We start from the raw sequence: 17590 nt of genomic DNA on the forward strand, positions 1-17590 counted from the left end.
TGTATTATATATGGGTGATATTATTTCTTCTATTAAATATATGTTGGTTTATTAAGCACAGATAGGTAATTTCCTCTGTCATTATACGCAGGAAAGAGTGGATTTTGAATACATCTAATAGTCTTGGAGAAAAGTAGAAATTAGCAGTCATGCGTGATAACACATCAACAGAGAACCGATAATGTGGAAGGAGAATTGGCCAAATGTCCTCATAAAGACAGCAACCTGCAGGGTTTAATCTCTGCTCTCCTAGGAGGTGGAACACACCTTAGGGTAACTCTCTGGTCGCAGAAAAGAAGACCAGGTGAAGGGCACGGACTTTTACATTCTTGATCAGGCCACATTTAATTTTAAGTATAGTAATTTTGTGAGACCCTTTGTCACTCCCAAATAAGAATCAAGACTCCTAAACCTGCTGGCCTGAGATAACATTATCTTTCTTTTGGTTCTGGAAGAAATCTATTTTCCTAGGAGAAATGGGATCATTTTACATCCTAATCCTAGGAAACTATCATAATAACTCTAAGAAAATAATGCTGAGAAAATAAGTATAAAAATAATTAAAAAATATTGATGATCTTCACATTTTTGTAACCAGTGTAATGATAAGTATATATTTTTCAATCATTCTGATGTTTTGTGTGCATTTTGGCTGAATTTTTAGGTGTTTGAAGCATTTAAGAGAGTCCGACATATTAAACTCATATTTTTAATTGAAAGCATTGGAGAGTGTGCTTAAATAATTTTCTAACCAATGTTTATAGGTTTGGAAAATTTTAATCAGTTCAATTTGTAATAAGTTTTGATTTATCAATTATGAAAATAGTGCTTGACTGTTAAGAGGAATATTGTTTAATAGATTTCTAAGGTTGAGGAGTTGAATAGTAAACAAAGCACAAATAAGAGTGAGTGTTCCCCCTGGTGACAAATGTCCCACAGTTATTAAAGGCCCTCTCAATGCATCACAACCAAAATTCAAGAACCGCTAAGTGGGCAAAACAACCAAGTCTGAAATGGTGCTAAGAACAAAAGGGACTGATTATTTTCGTCTTGGGGTATGCCATATTATGCTTGTATTTTAATATGAAGATTCTTAGAAATGAGACATTTTCATGTCTCAAAGGAATTGATCAAATGGAGTTTTCCTATGCAGAAGGTACCCAGACCTGAAATTCACTCATTTTTTTCCCCTAGAACCCTGATATTCTTATTATTTTTATTTTATCAACTCAGACAAGCAGTATTTTATCACATAGGGAACAATAGGCCATTGCCTGCTCAGTGCCTCTAGTTGGTGGCTTCTTCAAAATGGCCCCAGGCAACAAACTCCCGGTTCTCTTGGCAACCAAAGGAGAGGGTCCTCTCTGATGGCTTCCTCCTGCTTGATGACACTGTGCATTTGTGGCTTCCTCTGCTTTAATGTCTCCTTGATAGGTTACTTGCAATCCCACTTTTCAAAGTCCAAAGAAAACAGGATTGAAACATTTGGGAGCAAATGCCCTGGAAATACTGCTCACCTTTTGTTTCCCTTTCCTTGTCATTAACCACATTGAGAGTCACGCATAAAACTTTAGATCTATATTGGTGTTCCATTTGTAGGGAGTGTTCAGCTGTCTGTGTCATTTTCATTCGCCCTAAGTACCTTGAACATCCTACGGAACTGTAATCTTGAGAACTAATACTTCTCAAGAAGTCTTTTCTTTGTTCCTTTAGAGCTTACAAGTGTGTCCTATTTTAAAATGAACCCACGATGCCAAAATGCTCATATAGAAATTTAGACACATAGGCATTTGTTCTTACAGTGGGAAACTGGGCTTGGTAAAGAGATGGTTCCCTTGGGAAACTGACTGTGGGAAATTGACCTCAGAGCTGCACAGTCTTGTAGTGAACCGTCAGGCATGCGCTGAGTTTGCAGTCTCCGGAGCCGTCCGGAGTGGCCGACCAGAGTAGGACATCCTTGTGAGAATGGCAGAGGGAGGGTCCCGCAGGTCTGAGGGATCTACACCCTCATCGGGACTGACATTAACAGCCGATACCCTCATGGGACTGGAAGGTCAGGGAAGCTCGTCCTCCAGTCATGAGTGTTGTTGAGTCTCCTAGTCCACTAAATGAGCCACAGCAAAGGAATGCATATCCCTTGCATATGTCTGTGATATCTTTCTAACTACCAAGCCACCCAATGTTGTGACAACTGTGTAATAACTGACAAGGAACTTGTACAAGGTATTGAATGAACATAACTGCGATAAAATCTATTTGGATAAAAGCCCAAAATGGTTACCGGACAACACCAGCCCCCGACCCCGCCCCCGCCCGGCCTTATAATATATTCCGGCCACTGCTGCCTTTCTGGCTCTGGAGTAGCCTCCCTGATGTGCCCTCTGCACTAAAGGACATAGGCGTCACGGATTCAGCCTTACGGGAGGCGCGAAGATCCAAGATGCACCTCAACAACCCTTCCTCCCTGAACTCCTCCCTGACACTTTCCCTACCACAAGTGGACTTGTTTCCTTGGATGCTTTCCTACTGGAGGTTTTGTCATACGCTACTACAAATAGGAATTTCCAAATCTATGAACTCTGAGGACAGGGCTGTGTTGGTTGCTGTCTCTCCAGTGGCCTGTAGAGGGCAGCACCAAAATGACCCTTCAGTGGATAAGCAGTGACCAATAATAACCACTAATGACTTCTAACCATGCTATCAAATAAATAGCTAAGAGTCAACCCATGAAATAGACCGCTAAGAGGCAGTAATATCTTAGGCTTTTAAAAAGAAATATTTACTTTCTGATAGTTATAAGCCCCTGAGTGAATTTCCAGGTCCAGGTAACGTATGGAAAATGTCTTTCTCTCTGGGCCCAAGAGAAGGCCATTTATTTACTTACTTACTCTTTTGAGCAGTTTTAGGCTCACAGCACAATTGAGTAGAAACTCTAGCGAATTCCCAAGTGCCCCCTGTGCCCACACAGGCACAAGCTCCCCCACTATCAACATTCCACACTACAGTGGTACCTTTGCTACCATCTGTCAACCTACATTAGCACATCATTGTCACCCAAAGTCTACAGTTTACATTAGGATTCAGTCTCTGTGTTGTAGGGAAGACCACTTAAAATATTTTACATTTCAAAACTGTCTTTATGCTTTGTAATCTATGTTGAGCACTACTGCTAGGATGTGGTCAGAATATTTTAATTTTTCTTGAATATGAGGAATTTAAGACTCTGCTACATTGCAGGGAATGATGTGTTAACTTGTGAAATAATGGTTTTCCTTGAGAATGTATCCCCAAAGCAGAAGTCAGCAGAAATAGGCTCTTTTATATGCCAAATTTGCCTTACATTCAAAATTTCAGGCTAGCAACGATTTTTTTTGAGTCATGTTGCTATCCCAAGACCATAACTTTGATATAAGCCATTACTGAAAGGTCAAAATTCAAGACAAATTGCAACATGCCTGTTTTTTAAAGCTAAGCAATATTTTTTTCTGTTCATATTGTGTTTGCCAACAGTATGCTTTTAACTAATTAGGCATGAAGAGTGCGGGCGGCGGGGAGAAGCCCAGATTGGAACAGAAGAGAAGTCTACCATCTAATGCATGACACTGAGACAGTTAAGTCAAAACGCAGAGAAACAGAATCTGTTTGTTCCTGCTGGAATTGAGAGGGCAGCTCAACACTGAAATTTCATCATCTGTTATTGTTCTTAATCAGAGATATGAGCATCTAAAAATTTGGAACAAATCAGGCATGGTGGCTTATGCCTGTAGTCCCAACTACTCTGGGGCTGAGGCAGGAGGATCGTTTGAGGATCACCCAGGAGTTTGAAGCTGCAGTGAGCTATGATCGTGCCACTGTACTCCAGCCTGGGTCACAGAATGAGACCTCGTCACTTAAAAAAAATAAATAAAAAGTAAAAATAAAATAATAAATAAATAAATAAAAATTTGGAACTGCAAAGTAGAAACAAGTATACCCAAAATTATCCTAGTAATCATTTCATCCCCCTGACCCCAGAAAGCATGCCTGGGCCACTTGCCACCCCTTAACCTGTCACTGACAAGGGGGGATATTGGATCATTCAGGATTTAGCCGTGATCTGGGACTAGGGTCAGCTTCGGGGTGGGGGATGGGGTGGATTCCTGAACAAAATTGTGTCTGTCAGCAAAGTGGCCGGGAAGGGAGAGGAGGAAACGGAGGTGGCTCCAGCGTTCTCCTAGGGCCCCTGCAGCTCTGCAGATGAGAAGCCCTCAAAGGGGCCCTCGCCCCAGTTGTGTTAGGAGAAGGATCTAGAACAGAAAGATATTTTGAGACTTCTTGTAACTTTGTGACTTTCTCCTTTTGTTTTGTTATTTTTATCTCCTCTGTTTCCTTGTCTTACCAGCAGTGAGAACCCTTAACTTAGAAAAACCTAGGAAAAGCCGGCTGCTTGTTTCTGGACAGCTGTGTGGGAGAGACCTCTCAGTGGGTCTGCAGCAGGAGTCAGGAGCTCCTCGCAGCACAGACCTCCTCTTCCGGGCAGAGGCAGCAGACCGGCTCCTGGCGATGTGGTCCAGCAGCCCTGAGGCCAGCGCCTGGCCCCCAGCAGGCGGCGGCTGTGAAGCTGGAACGCATGGATAGAAATGAATATGCTACCGAGGGAGGCAGAGCAGTGAGGCTAAAAAGGCTTTGAGGTTGATCAAAACCTGATTGGACTCTCAGTCCTGCTGTTTCCTGGTGGTGTGACCTTGGGCAAGTCACTTACACTCTCTGAGCCTCCATTTCTTCATCAGCAAAATGAAGATAGTACCAGTGACCCCAGAGGAGTCTGTGAGAATCAGAAATAATGGATGTGAAGCATACAAGATGGGGCCTGGCGCTTACTAGATGCTCAATAAATGAAAGCTGACTTCTCTCCTGGACTAGTGCTCTTGTAGGGGAGGGATCAATGGCTTCCCCCCACCCTTCTGGGTTCTTTGTCTGAGCTGTAAATTAAATGGACATAAGACAGATTGGCAGGAGAAAAAATATTCTAAATTGTTTGCATCCCACAAAACCTGAGACTCAAAGAAAGGCCAGATAATTGAAGCTTATATAGCATCCTGAGCTACAGAAAGGAACAGGGAGTTGGGACTTCAGGACTGGGGGTGACACAATTATGGGAGACTGAAGGAAGGAAATGTATGATGACTAAAAGTTGTCTCGTTATGCAGGTAATAAAAGTTGTCTCTGAGCAGCCCTCTTCCTGATACACATAGTTGTACTAATGTAGGTTTCCTTTATAGATGTAAATTTCCTTTACAAAAGGACAGCTTTTCCGAGCTACTCCTGTGTCTGCAGTTTCTCAGAATAACCAGCTTGAAATATGCCAAAGACATATATTTTGCCATGGCATATTCTGGTCTCCTACAGTCATATTTTGAGGTGGTATATCCTGAGCCCCAGCCCACTCTAATTATTTTCAAAATTAAAATGCCATGTCCCAGCCCAGTGTCAGCTGTACCAACACCACCCAGTCTCCTGGCTCACCTGCTGATGTGTGGCTGAGGGCAAAAAATTGGCAACGTTGCCGGGGGCTCTGACAGCTCAGCTCAACCTCTGTATTCTTCTCGACTTGACAGAGAGTTTGTCCTGATTATGAAAATTCCTTGGCCCTCCCTGATTTCTCCTGGGCGACCACCTTATCAGTAAGAGCCTGGAGTCGGCCAGAGTTCAAATCTGGGCTCCAACATTGACACACACATAGCTGTAACTTTGGACACATTGCTTTTCCTTCCTTGTGCCTCAGTTTTCTCATCTGTGAAACAGGGATAAGACACTAGTACCTGTTTTTATACTAGTAACAATTAGGGTGGTTGGGAGATTTAGCTAGCTAGTGCATATAAAGCCCTTGGCATAGGGCCTCAGATATGCAAAATACTTAATAAATGTCAGCTAGTATTGTGATTATTGGGGACCCCCTAATTCACCCCATCCCTTACTGAAGTTGAGCAGACCTGCAGGTGCATGACGGCAGGTCCACCATGGCACGCTACTACCTGCAGTGTTGCCCCAACAGGCTGGAGGGAAGGCCTCTCATCCCGAGATCTTTCTGCTGACTCTCACAATGGTGCTCTGTCGGGTTCGGACTAAAACTATTCCCATTTTGTAGATGAGAAAGCTGAGGCCCAGAGACGGTGCATCGCTTCCTCAAGATCTGAGTGGCAGTCTGCGGCAGGGGGGACTGAGCCCCGGGTCTCCTGACTCCATGTTTGGTGCCTTTCCTATCCCACCCTCAGAGAATGAAGAGGAAGGGGTGGGCTGGCAGAGGAAGAGGCGGGGAGCTTCCCCAAACCCAGCGCCCATGGAGGCTGGAAAGGGCTCTGACACCCGCCGCCCCCAGCCTCCACTGCTCCCACCTGTCTGCCAGGAGGCCTCTGACGGAGACGTGAAAAATGAGCCACTTAAACGCATTATGACTTGTGAGGCTGTCGTAATAATTAAGTTTTATTAAAATGAACACCAAGGAATTTCCTGACATGGCCCGCCTGGCAGAGCTCAGCCAAAGCTGACAAATGAGCGGGTTCTGGGGAAGGGGAGCACCTGGGTCGGGGAGCCGGGATGGGGAGGAGCCTCGGGGTGGAGGCGGCGGAGGAGGCCCGACCTCTGCTTCCCTGCTTTGGCCTTGCAGACAGTGTGCCGAGTCCAGCTTCCAACAGAACAGACTTCAAACCACAGCCGGGCCACTCCTGACGGTGACAGCTTGCCCGCCCCACCGGCTGAGCTGTGAAGGAGGATGGCTCTGAGCAAGCTACTCTCGCCCCTGAAGGAAGGGGGTGGCCGGCCACCCGTTTCGGAAGCCTGGCCATCTTGTCTGCAGACATCCACCTAGACCCTTACCAAATGAACAGTGCTTTCTTCTGGACAAGGCATTGAAATTGGGGAGGGGGTTACTTAGAGCAATTCTCAGCAATTTTGATTTTCTACCATAAGCATCAGTTGCTTTTTGTACAGAAACAAATGAGCTCTTCCAGCCCGCACACATTCCAGAGTGCCTGACTGAGGGTCGCTTCAACGCGGTGGGCTCAGGTCTACCGAGAGACCTGCCCTGGGGGAGCCCACGGTGGTCTGAGGGACAGGGGGTTAGGACAATTCTGTGACAGGGGTGTTAATGGTGCTGTACCTGCATCAAGGGCTATGGCAGAGGTAAGCCCAGAGTGGCTGGAGAGAGGCACAGGGAGGACCTCGGGAGAGGCTTTCTGGGCAAGGGTCACCTGAGCTGAGGCTTGGTGGAAGGAAGGAGGGAGTGAAAGCTCAGAGGCACAAGTAAGCACTGGGAACTCAGAGACTCATAGCTAGTTCTGCTGGGATCCAACAGCATCTCTAATCGGCTCTTCCCGTTTGCACACAAGGCTGTCCATTCTACCGGCTGCTGGGCTGATAACTTTGCCTCATTCAGTAGCCCAGAAGAATGGCATTCTGGACCTTACCAGAAAATACAGTCTTGAACCTTCGTTATCTGCATCTCCTATCAGGAAAAAAGAAAGAAAAAAAGCTCTATTGAAGGAATTGTTATTTATGGAGGATTAAGAACGACATTCATTCTGCAGGAGGCTGGGTTTTACCCTTCAATCAAGTCAGGTCATCAGAAAATGTGTACTCAAGAAAAAAGAGATCAATGGAACAGAACGGAAAGGCCAGAAATAGACCCTGATATGGCAAAGGTGGCTTTGCAGTGCAGAGAGGAAGAGGCAGCTCAGCCAGCGGACCCTGTTGGGAGAGTTGACTAGACATTCGGAATACAACACGGAAGCCTCACACCTCACACCCAACCATGGCTGGTCAAACATTTACGTGTTAAAAAAATGAGATTACAAAATAGTGGAAGAAAACATGGATAATGTTTTATAATATTGAAGCAGGAGGAAATCATTCTAAGAACACCAATCTCAAAAGCCACAAAAGAAAACGGTTGACAAATTTGATTACAAAAGCATAAAAAATTCTAGATAATGAAAATAATGTGTTTGAAGTCAAAAGAAAAGTAGTGGGGGTGGGAGGCTTTCAATGGGAAACCACCAAAAGGTTTTCCGCAAGGGATTGTGGGGTAGGGGATGAAGTGGGTGATGAATTGTCACAGTTAGTTTTATATTTTGAGGGGGGCTGGAATCTCTCTGTCCCTAGTGCAGACTGTAGAATTAGAGGGGACTGACTGGGTGTAGAGAGAAGAGCAGTGAGTGTGGGAACCAGAGAAAAGGCTGTTGCGACAGGCTGGATAAGAAACGATGGCCGCTAGGGCTAAGCGGGAGCTGGGACCACCGGCAATGGGTGGAATGGGGTGACATCCAGGCGTGGAAATCTACATGGGCCTTGGTGGTCCACTGAATAAAGGGGCAGTGGAGGAGAGGGTGTCAGGGCTGACTCCCGATTTCCAGGCTCAAATAACTGGATGGTGAGACAGGAAAGAGAGGACAGATTTTGTGGTGGGGGTGGAGATGTACAGTTATTTGACTTGTTGAGCTTTAGATGCCGTTGAGTAGGGCTGGGCTTACACTCTTCTGTCACCATCTTGAAATCTTTTGTAATTTTTAAACACAGGAACTTGCATTTTTGTTTTGTACTGAGCTCAACAAATTATGTAGCGGTCCTGTCTTTGAGCCATGCCAGAGCTAATGCTGTGAAACAGTTATCCAGATCTCTCTGACCGGGAGGAAGCTTCTGGGCTGGAGATTCGCCAGTGTGTGAGTCATCCGCGTTTAGGCGGTGGCTGGAGCCCCTGGAGGGATGCACTCTCTTCAGAAAATGCTCTGGAGGACAAGAGGACAACTGAGGATGAGTTTCCAGGTACGCACAGGTGCGATGTCTAGGTAGGAGAGGATATGAGAGTAGAAGTTGACAGAGTAGTAGGAGAAGGCAGGAGAATTTGGAAAACCCATGGGAGGGAGTGTATCGAGGCAGAGAGCAAAGTGTCAAAAGCCAGAGATCAAGAGAAACGAGAACTGAGAAGCTCTAGTGGGTTTGGTAACACGGAGGTCATTGGCCTGCTCAGGAAGTGCCATTTTTGTGCACTGGGTGGAGAGAGAGGATGTTGTGGACAGAGAGAGAAGTTTGTCCATGCTCTGGGGGGGGGTGGGTGGGAAGGAGGTTACAACCCAAAGAGGTGAGGGGTGGAGGAAGGGATTTTAATCTTTACTTTTATGAGAAACATGGACATGTTACTAAGATATATTGTTAAGCAGAAAAGCAGTACAGAATATTAGATGCAGAATAAACTTTGTGTACAAATGAGGTGGAAGGCAGATTATATGTGTTCACAGTGAAAATTTCTGGGAGGAAACACAAGAAACTTGTCATGATGATTACCTCTGGGGAATAGGCCATGGGGCTTCAGTTTTTCTTTCTATACTGGTTGATTTTAAAATTATAACCATATTTTAAAAATAATAAAAATAATCAATTTTATGCCCTCAAGGGCAGCTCTTGGATACCACAATTATTGATTAAAGATTTCTTTGGTTCTCAAAATTAACATTCAATTTATTAAAGTTACAAATTCACACATACTCAAGTTCTTCTATAAGCTTTGAAATTCAGCTTACAAATCTTATTATTTATTTATAAGTCTAGCAAATTTTAACAATCGTTTTTAAGGGTACCTTTGAGAAATGTTTCATCTCATTTACAAATGTGTTTAATTAAATTGCTCTAAACATTGTAAACTGCATTTATAGACTTAATATATTTGAATTCCTTCTTAAGTACTTTAATTGTCTAACAAAGCTTCTCAAATATTTAAGTAACTAGTATAAATCTAATTCATTAAACTTATAAGTACAGAAAAGCTTAAATTCTTTTAGCAGTTCCAATACTAATTTAATATAGTAAGACTTCAACTTAGAATCTGATGCCCAAGTCAATCGCTCAGGGTGACATCTTACATTAGAATGGAAAAGTTTATTTATGACTCTTAAAGGATACATTTTCTTAAACATAACAAGTGCATAGAAAGCTTATTTCAGAGCACACATATCTTAATGGAAATGGTATGGTTCCCTTCTGTCCTTCTATACTTAATTCTAAGTCTTCCGCAGGTTCAAAGGTGCTCACCTATGATCCTGCTGATGTCACCTCTCCCATTCCAAGAACGGGCCCAAGGGTGGGGTCTCACTCTGCTCCCTGCCAGCACAGCACACCTGCCTGCCTCTTTCCCCTCCCCCTGCCTCTCCTTCCTTCCTGTAGCCGGGACCAGCTGTCCCTCCTGCCAGCTCAGGTCCAAAGCTCCGCCTTCGTTTTGATAGGGTCCTCCCACTTTCTTAAGTGCCCGGTAGTCATCATTCTCTTCTCTCCTATGAATTTGACAGTTTCCCTTCAACTTGGATACCTCACATCAGCTTATAAACATGCTCAGATCTATCTCTTAAAATGAAATAAAGCTACACATGGTGACCCCTGGGTCCTGGTGGCCCCCTTCCTGTCTATGTCCTCTGCTCACAGCCAGCTGCTCTAAGGAGCTGTCTACATTGGGTATATTCGTGTCCTCACCTTCGCCCCTCCGTCAGCACGTTGCAGCCTGGCTCTTCCTGTCACTACACCAAAACCACTCTCCTTAAGCTTACTGATGACATCCCTGTCATCACATCTAATGGGCATTTTTCAGTCTTGGTTTTACTCGACTTCTCAGTGACATTTGACGTAGGACTTTTATCATCTGTAACATTGTACTCCTTTGCCTTCCATGAAATCATCCTCGTCTGATTTTCATCCATCCTTCCTGGCCATTCCGCCTGCTACAAACTGAATGTTTGGGTCCTTCCAAAATGCATATACTGAAATTCTAGTCCCCAAGGAGCTGGTATCAGGAGGTGGGGCCTTAGGGAGGTGATTAGGTCATGAGGGTGGAGCCCTCATGAATGGGATTAGTGCCCTTATAAATGAGGCCCCAGAGAGCTCCCTTGCAGCTCACACCGTGTGAGGGCACAGCGAGAAGGTGCCATCTATAAACCAGGAAGAAGGCTTTCACTGGTACCTTGATCCTGGACTCCACAGACTCCAGAACTGAGTGAAATAAATTTTTGGTGTTTCTAAGTCATCCAGTCTATGGTATCTTATTAGAGCAGCCTTGGCCCTAGATCATTTACTCTTCTCACCCTCTACTTTTTGCCTGGTGATTCCATCCATTCTTTTGATTTCTATCTCTTTACAGATGACTCCTGGGTTTATATCTTACCCCAGACCTGAGCCCTGAGCCCCAGATCTATGTAGCCACCTTATGACTGGACACCTCCACTTGGATATTTATCCCAGCTTAAAAATCAAGCCTCTCCCCTGCCAACTGCATCCTTCTCCTTGGTGTCCTCTCTCCGTGAATGACACCACCATTTATCCTCCATGCAAGCCAGATGTGGGTGGCATTCTTGACACTGCTTTCTCTCTCTCCACTCCAAACCAATCTGTCACCATGTCTTGTCCATTTTAACTCAAACATATCTCTTTAACCTCCCCACTAGTCTTCATCTCGGTTGGAACCTCCCTAACGCCGGCTGCTATCATTTCCTTACTGGAATGCTGCAATAGTCTCCTCCTTGGTCTCCCACATCTGCCCCGTGTTACCCACCCTCCCACTTGTCCTCCAAACCGCAGTTCACAAGATGCAAGGCTTATCACTCTATCCATCACTTCTGAGACCCCTCAGTGGTTTTATACGACTTTTAAGATAAAATCTAAAATTCCTAGTGTGGCCTTTCTGATCGTCTCTCCTGCCTGATTCTCCTACTGCTTCCTCCTGCTCCACATGGTCCAGAGACACTGGTCTTTTTATTGTAGGAATGACCCTCTCCCTCCCTCTGGGGACCTTGCACATGCTCTAGAATGTTCTTCTCTTACCCCTGCCCCCAACACCTGTGTAACTAGCAAATTCCTACTCATCTGTCAGATCTCAGTCCAGAAAGCCTTCTCTGCCTTCCTGATCCAGATGAGATTCAGAGAAGTAGCTCCATTTCTAATTATTAGTATGTGTGTGTGCACACAAAGAAGCTTCTTTGAGAAATAAGAGCTTGAAAAAGCTCAGTTTCCTCTGCAGAACTGATGTGTGAGAAGGAAGCAGGGGAAAGAAGATGGGAAGGAGAATGGCTAGGGCTGTTTTATAGCCTCAAACCAGGGGCAGGCTGGGTTTTCTTGGCCAGGAATTTGCAGAATCATGTTCACATCCTAATGATAACTAATGGATGTGTTGCATCTATTGTGAGGGTTTGTTGTGCAGAAAAATTTCATCCTCTGTCTCCTGCCCACAGGCCGTGGCATGCTAGCTCTGCCCGTTCTGGGTATGGCTGCTTCTCTCTCCAGTGCCAAGCATGTCCCAGTGCTCATGTACCACAAGGGTCCCTCACGTGGCTTGGAAGTTGGAAGACTGCAGGACAGATCACCAGAACAGGTCCAAGCATGTGTACAGAGCACTTGTGGCACACAGAGGTGACTCACACAGGAGCTTTGGGGCTCGCCTCCTAACCATCTGGGTACCTCTGCCTAAGCCGGCAGGACAGAGACCAGAAAGGAGACTGTCCACAAAGTAGACACCTCCAGAAATGTGGATAAAACATCACACGTCCTTTCAGGTTGTTGAATAGGTCCCTGCAGGGAAGTGGGGGTGGGATGAAGACTCGCCATTGCTCCTTTGGGGGTTAGGATTCCCTGACTCCCAAGTTTCTGGGGCTGCCTGTCCACAGGACCTGTGTTGAGGAAACTCAGGAATTGTGTGGGTAGTGGCTAAGAGCATGTGATGGCTTTATGTTCAGGACAGACACTAAGGGCAACCCTATTTGTGTCTTCCCATTTCTCTGAGGTTGGGCAACTACCCATACTTCTTTGAGTCTGGGTTCTGCATCTGAAAAACCAGGTTAGTGATTCCACCTGACTGTACCATTGTGAGGTTTTGAGATGATAAATATACCACACTCACCTCAGTGTTTTGTAGTAAGATTCGAAACCAGGAAATGTGACATGGACTTTGTTCAGCTTTGTTTTTTTATCAAAATTGTTTTGGCTAATTGGGGTCCCTTGCAATCCATACGAATTCCAGTAATAGCTTTTCCTTATCTGCCTCCCTGCCAAAAAAGCTATGGGATTTTATAGGGATTTCACTCAAAATGTAAATCACTTCAAATCTGTAAATCACTTTATTATATTAAGTATTGCCATTAACAATATAAGTCTTCTGATCATGAACACGGATATCTTTGCAGTTATTTATGTCTTTAATTTCTTTCAACAATATTTCATCATTTCTAGAGTTATTAGTTTTAAAGTTCTGTTAAATTTATTCACAAGGATTTTATTCTTTTGATGCTATTGTATTTTGAATATCATTTTTGGATTATTCATTACTAGTACAGAGGAATTTTAATTTTATATCCTATATATTAATTTTACATCCTTTAACCTTGTGCATCTTCTTTATTAGTTCTTATCATTCTAATGGTGTATTCTTTATGATTGTCTAGATATAAGATAATGTCATATGCAAATAGAGATAGTTTTACTTCTTTCTTTTTAATTTGAATATCTTTTATTTCATTTTCTTGCCTCATTACACTGGCTGGAATCTCAAGTATAGTGTTTAATTGAAGTGCTGAGAGGACAAGACAAGACATCCTTGTCTTGTTCCTGATCTTAGGGGGAAAACATTCAGTCTTTCACCATTATTTATGATACTGGCTGTGGGGTTTTGGTAGATCCCTTTTATAAGGTTGAGGAAGTTCCCTTCTATTTCTAGTTTGTTGAGTGTTTTTATCATGAAGGCATATTGTATTTTGTTAAGTGGTTTTTCTGTGTCTAATAAGATGCTTACATGTTTTTGTCTTCTTTTCTATTGAATAGTTTATTATTAATACATTAATTAATTTTAAAATGTTAAACCAACTTTGCATTTCAGGGGTAAATCCTACTTGGTTGTGGTGCTAATCTTTTTGATATACTGCTAAATTCAGTTTGCTAGTATTTTGTTGAGTATTTTTATGTCTATATTCATAACCAATATTGGTCAGTAGTTTTCTTGGTATGGTTTTGGTATTAGATTAATACCTAAGTTGGGAAGTGTCCTGTCTTCTTCTATGTTTTAGAAGAATTTGTGAAAAATTGGTATTAATTCTTCTTTAAATGTTTTGTAGCATTCATCAGGCAGCCATCTGAGCTCAGGGCTCTTCTTTGTGTGAAGTTTGAAATGATTAAATCAATCTCTTTTATAAATATCTATTTAGATTTTCTACTTCTTCTTAAGTGAATTTTTATAGCTTGTGTCTTTCTAAGAATTTATCCATTTCATCTACGTTATTTAACTTGTTGGCCTACAGTTATTCATGGTATCCCTTACGATACTTTTTATTTCTGTAATGTTGATAGTAATGTCCCCTCATTCACCCCTGATTGTAGTAATGTCAGCATTGGCTTCCCCCCCCCCCACCTTGGTCAGTTTAACTAAAAGTTTGCCAAATTTTTTGATTTTTTGAAAGAACTATCTTTTAGTTTCATTGATTTTCCCTACTGTTTTTCTATTCTTAATTTTATTAATTTCCACTCTAACCTTTCTTGTTTTCTTCCTTCTGCTTGCTTTGGGTTTGGTTTGCTCTTTTTTGCAGTGTCTTAAGGTAAAAGCCTAGGTTATTGATATGAGATCTTTCTTCATTTTTAATATAGGTGCTTACAGCTATAAATTTCCCTCTAAGCATTGCTTTAGCTACATTGCATAAGTTTTTATATGTTGTAACTTCATGTTTTTTTTAATCTAATATGATGGGGAGAGATGTGACTTCATTTTCATTCATCTCAAAGTATTTCCTCATTTCTTTTTGATTTCTTCTTTGATCAATTGGTTATTTATGAGTATTTTGTATACTTTCCACATATTTGTGAGTTTATAAAAATTCTTTCTTAATTTTCTTCTTTGTGGCCAAGAAACATCCTATGTATAATTTTAATTGTTTTAAATCATTAATGCTTATTTTGTGATCTACACTGCAGGATATTTATGTGCACTTGAGAAGAATGTGTATACTTCTCTTGTTGGGTGGATTATTCTATAGATGTCTGTTAGTTCTGGCTGGTTTATAGTGTTGTTAAAATATTCTATTTTCTTGTGGATCTTATATCTAGTTGTATACATTATTGAAAATGAAGTATTGAAGTTTCTAAATATTGCTGAACTATCTATCCTTTTAACTTTGTCAATTTTTGTTTTATGTATTTTGAAGCTCTATTTTTAGGAGCATGTATGTTTGTAATTTTCATATTTTCCTGATATTTTGACACTTTTATTATTATAAAATTTCTCTTTTTATCCATAGTAACATTTTTGTTTTAAAGTCTATTTTGTCTGATATTAGTGTAGTAACTGTATATTTCTTTTTTTAAAAGAATATTTTTTAAACCTATTGAGGTTTGTAGTGAGGGGAAGATTAATAGAAACATCAAAGGAATACAGACTACATAATCTATAAAAAATAGTTCTTTATATTTACATAGAAGCTTGTCCCACAGATTCCAGAACTATATAGCTAAAAGAGTTCTAAATGTATCAAAGCATTCTCAATTTTGAAACATTTCCAACTACCTACTAATTTTTCTTAGAAATCCAGAGGCAAGGTTTCATAGTTTTACCAGGTAAAGTTTACTATCTTTCCATGATGGTCATCCGAAAGTTTCCTAAACTCCTAACCTAAATCCTTAATTCTTACTCTTTGTAAGGCAGGGTATGAAAAATAGTTCACCGGAGCATCAGGTATCTCCTGACTTATAAGTAAGGGTCTCTAATAGGATTCAAAACTTTCCGGTCAAAGCCACTTCCTGGAATTTCCTTTAGGTTTAGGTTTCATCCTCTACTCTTTTGTTATACTTGACACCCATCTCCTTTTCTCAGATTACTTGTTATAACTTGGAAGTAGCCCTTTGTATATGTATCAAAACTTAATTTGTTCCTTCCTCCCACTGTCTCTGAGTTAATTATACTCCATTCCTTGAGCCAACCATGAAAACAAATGCTCTTCTACCAGAATTTTAAAGAAATTTGGGTAGAAAGAAAGGTTATTTCTTCTGAGAAAGAAATAACCTTCTAAAACTGAAGAATGTTTTTCTCTTTTCACAAAGTGTGAATTATTCTTGCAGGAATAAACATTGCTTTTCCTGTCAATGATTGAATTCTGGCGTTAGCCAACCTTCCTGGGCAGATGCATTAGTGTTCTAAGCTGTGTAACAGATAATATATCCTTATGATGTCACAGTTTCTGTGGGCCAAAACATGGGCACAGTTGAGCTGAATCGTATTCCCTAGGTCTCCTAAGACTGCAGTCAAGGTGTTGGCTGGTTTGCACATTACTTGGTTGGCTCAGTCTAGGGAGAATCTGGTTCCAACCTTACTCAGGATGTTGCTGGAATTAATTCCCTGTGGGTGCAGAACTGAGGACTTCTGTTTTTTTTGCTGGCTGTTGGTTGGTTGCTACCCTCACACCTAAGGGCTGCCCACAGCTCCCTGCCATGTGGAATTCTTCATCATGGTTACACACTTTAGCAGTCAGCAAAGAGAATCGCTGGCATGAATCTTTGAGCATAATAGAGTCATATAATGTAAATAATCAAAGGATTGATATCCCATCATCTTTGCCATAGTCTGTTGATTAGAAACACAAGTCACAGGTCTCGTCTACCTTCAAGTGGAGGACATTATACAAAGGCATAAACACCAGATGGCAGGGGTCATTGGCAGTTGATTTAGGATCTGTCCGCTACTTCTACTTGAGTGCTTTCCAAAAGATATGCCCTCAAATTCCTTTCAGATCATTTAAAAAGCAAACTGGAACCAGGAATGTGGTACCCTCCTAAACGGTGCCTGGAAGTATACCTGCTCTGTCTGTGCCAGTGTGGTGGCTGCAGGTATCCTGTCCCCATCATTCCGCACTAAACCAGGACGGAGGAAGATGTGACAAAGACCATCACATTGAAACAGAGGCCGCTTCCTCTAATAAGGCCACTTTCCTTTAAAGTTAAATTGAGAAACTGAGCGACTGGGAGATGTCCTTTTAATGGTTGCAGAGTGCAAATGCATTTTGAGAGCAAATCCTCCTTCTGAAAAAATCATTTCTAATGTTCTTTCAAACTGTCAGTTTGGAGGGCGAAGGGGGATGTGATTAGAAGACCAAAATAACAAAGAATTTTGAGACCAGCAAAAGTGTTGACTGCATGGATGTATAATTTAAACTGCCAAAGTGGAGGCACATTTTTGATGCCAAATATACTTAATCAGTAATAATCCTGTTCCTCAAGCAGGCTCCTAATTTGTTTTATTGCCTTTTTAGATTTGTCTCCTTTCATTTTCTAAAATATAATCATAGTTCAGCGACTCCATCTGCGAGCGATCCGGCGATGAATTCTGGGCAGTAATGATGTACAACGAGCGAATAACAATTCCTTAATCACGCTGTTTCCTCTGTTGTCGCCTCATTTGAATTCCTGGTTTTCAGAAAATTCAATTACATTTGCAATTTCATCAAGGAATTACTCCGATAAATAACTGACAGCGGAACAGTTCACTTAGTCGTCAGGAGCGAAGCTCATGGCCCGCGGTGGGGAGAGAAGAAATGGCAAAAGGTGG

General features: G+C 42.2%; 1 protein-coding gene across 2 annotated transcripts in view; it reads right to left on the reverse strand.

The window, feature by feature from the left end:
- The window catches only part of KCNIP1 (potassium voltage-gated channel interacting protein 1), a 310723-nt gene that overhangs the window by 218044 nt on the left and 75089 nt on the right, over nucleotides 1-17590 (reverse strand). The window lies entirely within an intron of this gene.

The sequence above is a fragment of the Lemur catta genome, chromosome 5 (genome assembly GCF_020740605.2).
Source record: "Lemur catta isolate mLemCat1 chromosome 5, mLemCat1.pri, whole genome shotgun sequence".
Lineage (NCBI taxonomy): Eukaryota > Metazoa > Chordata > Mammalia > Primates > Lemuridae > Lemur > Lemur catta.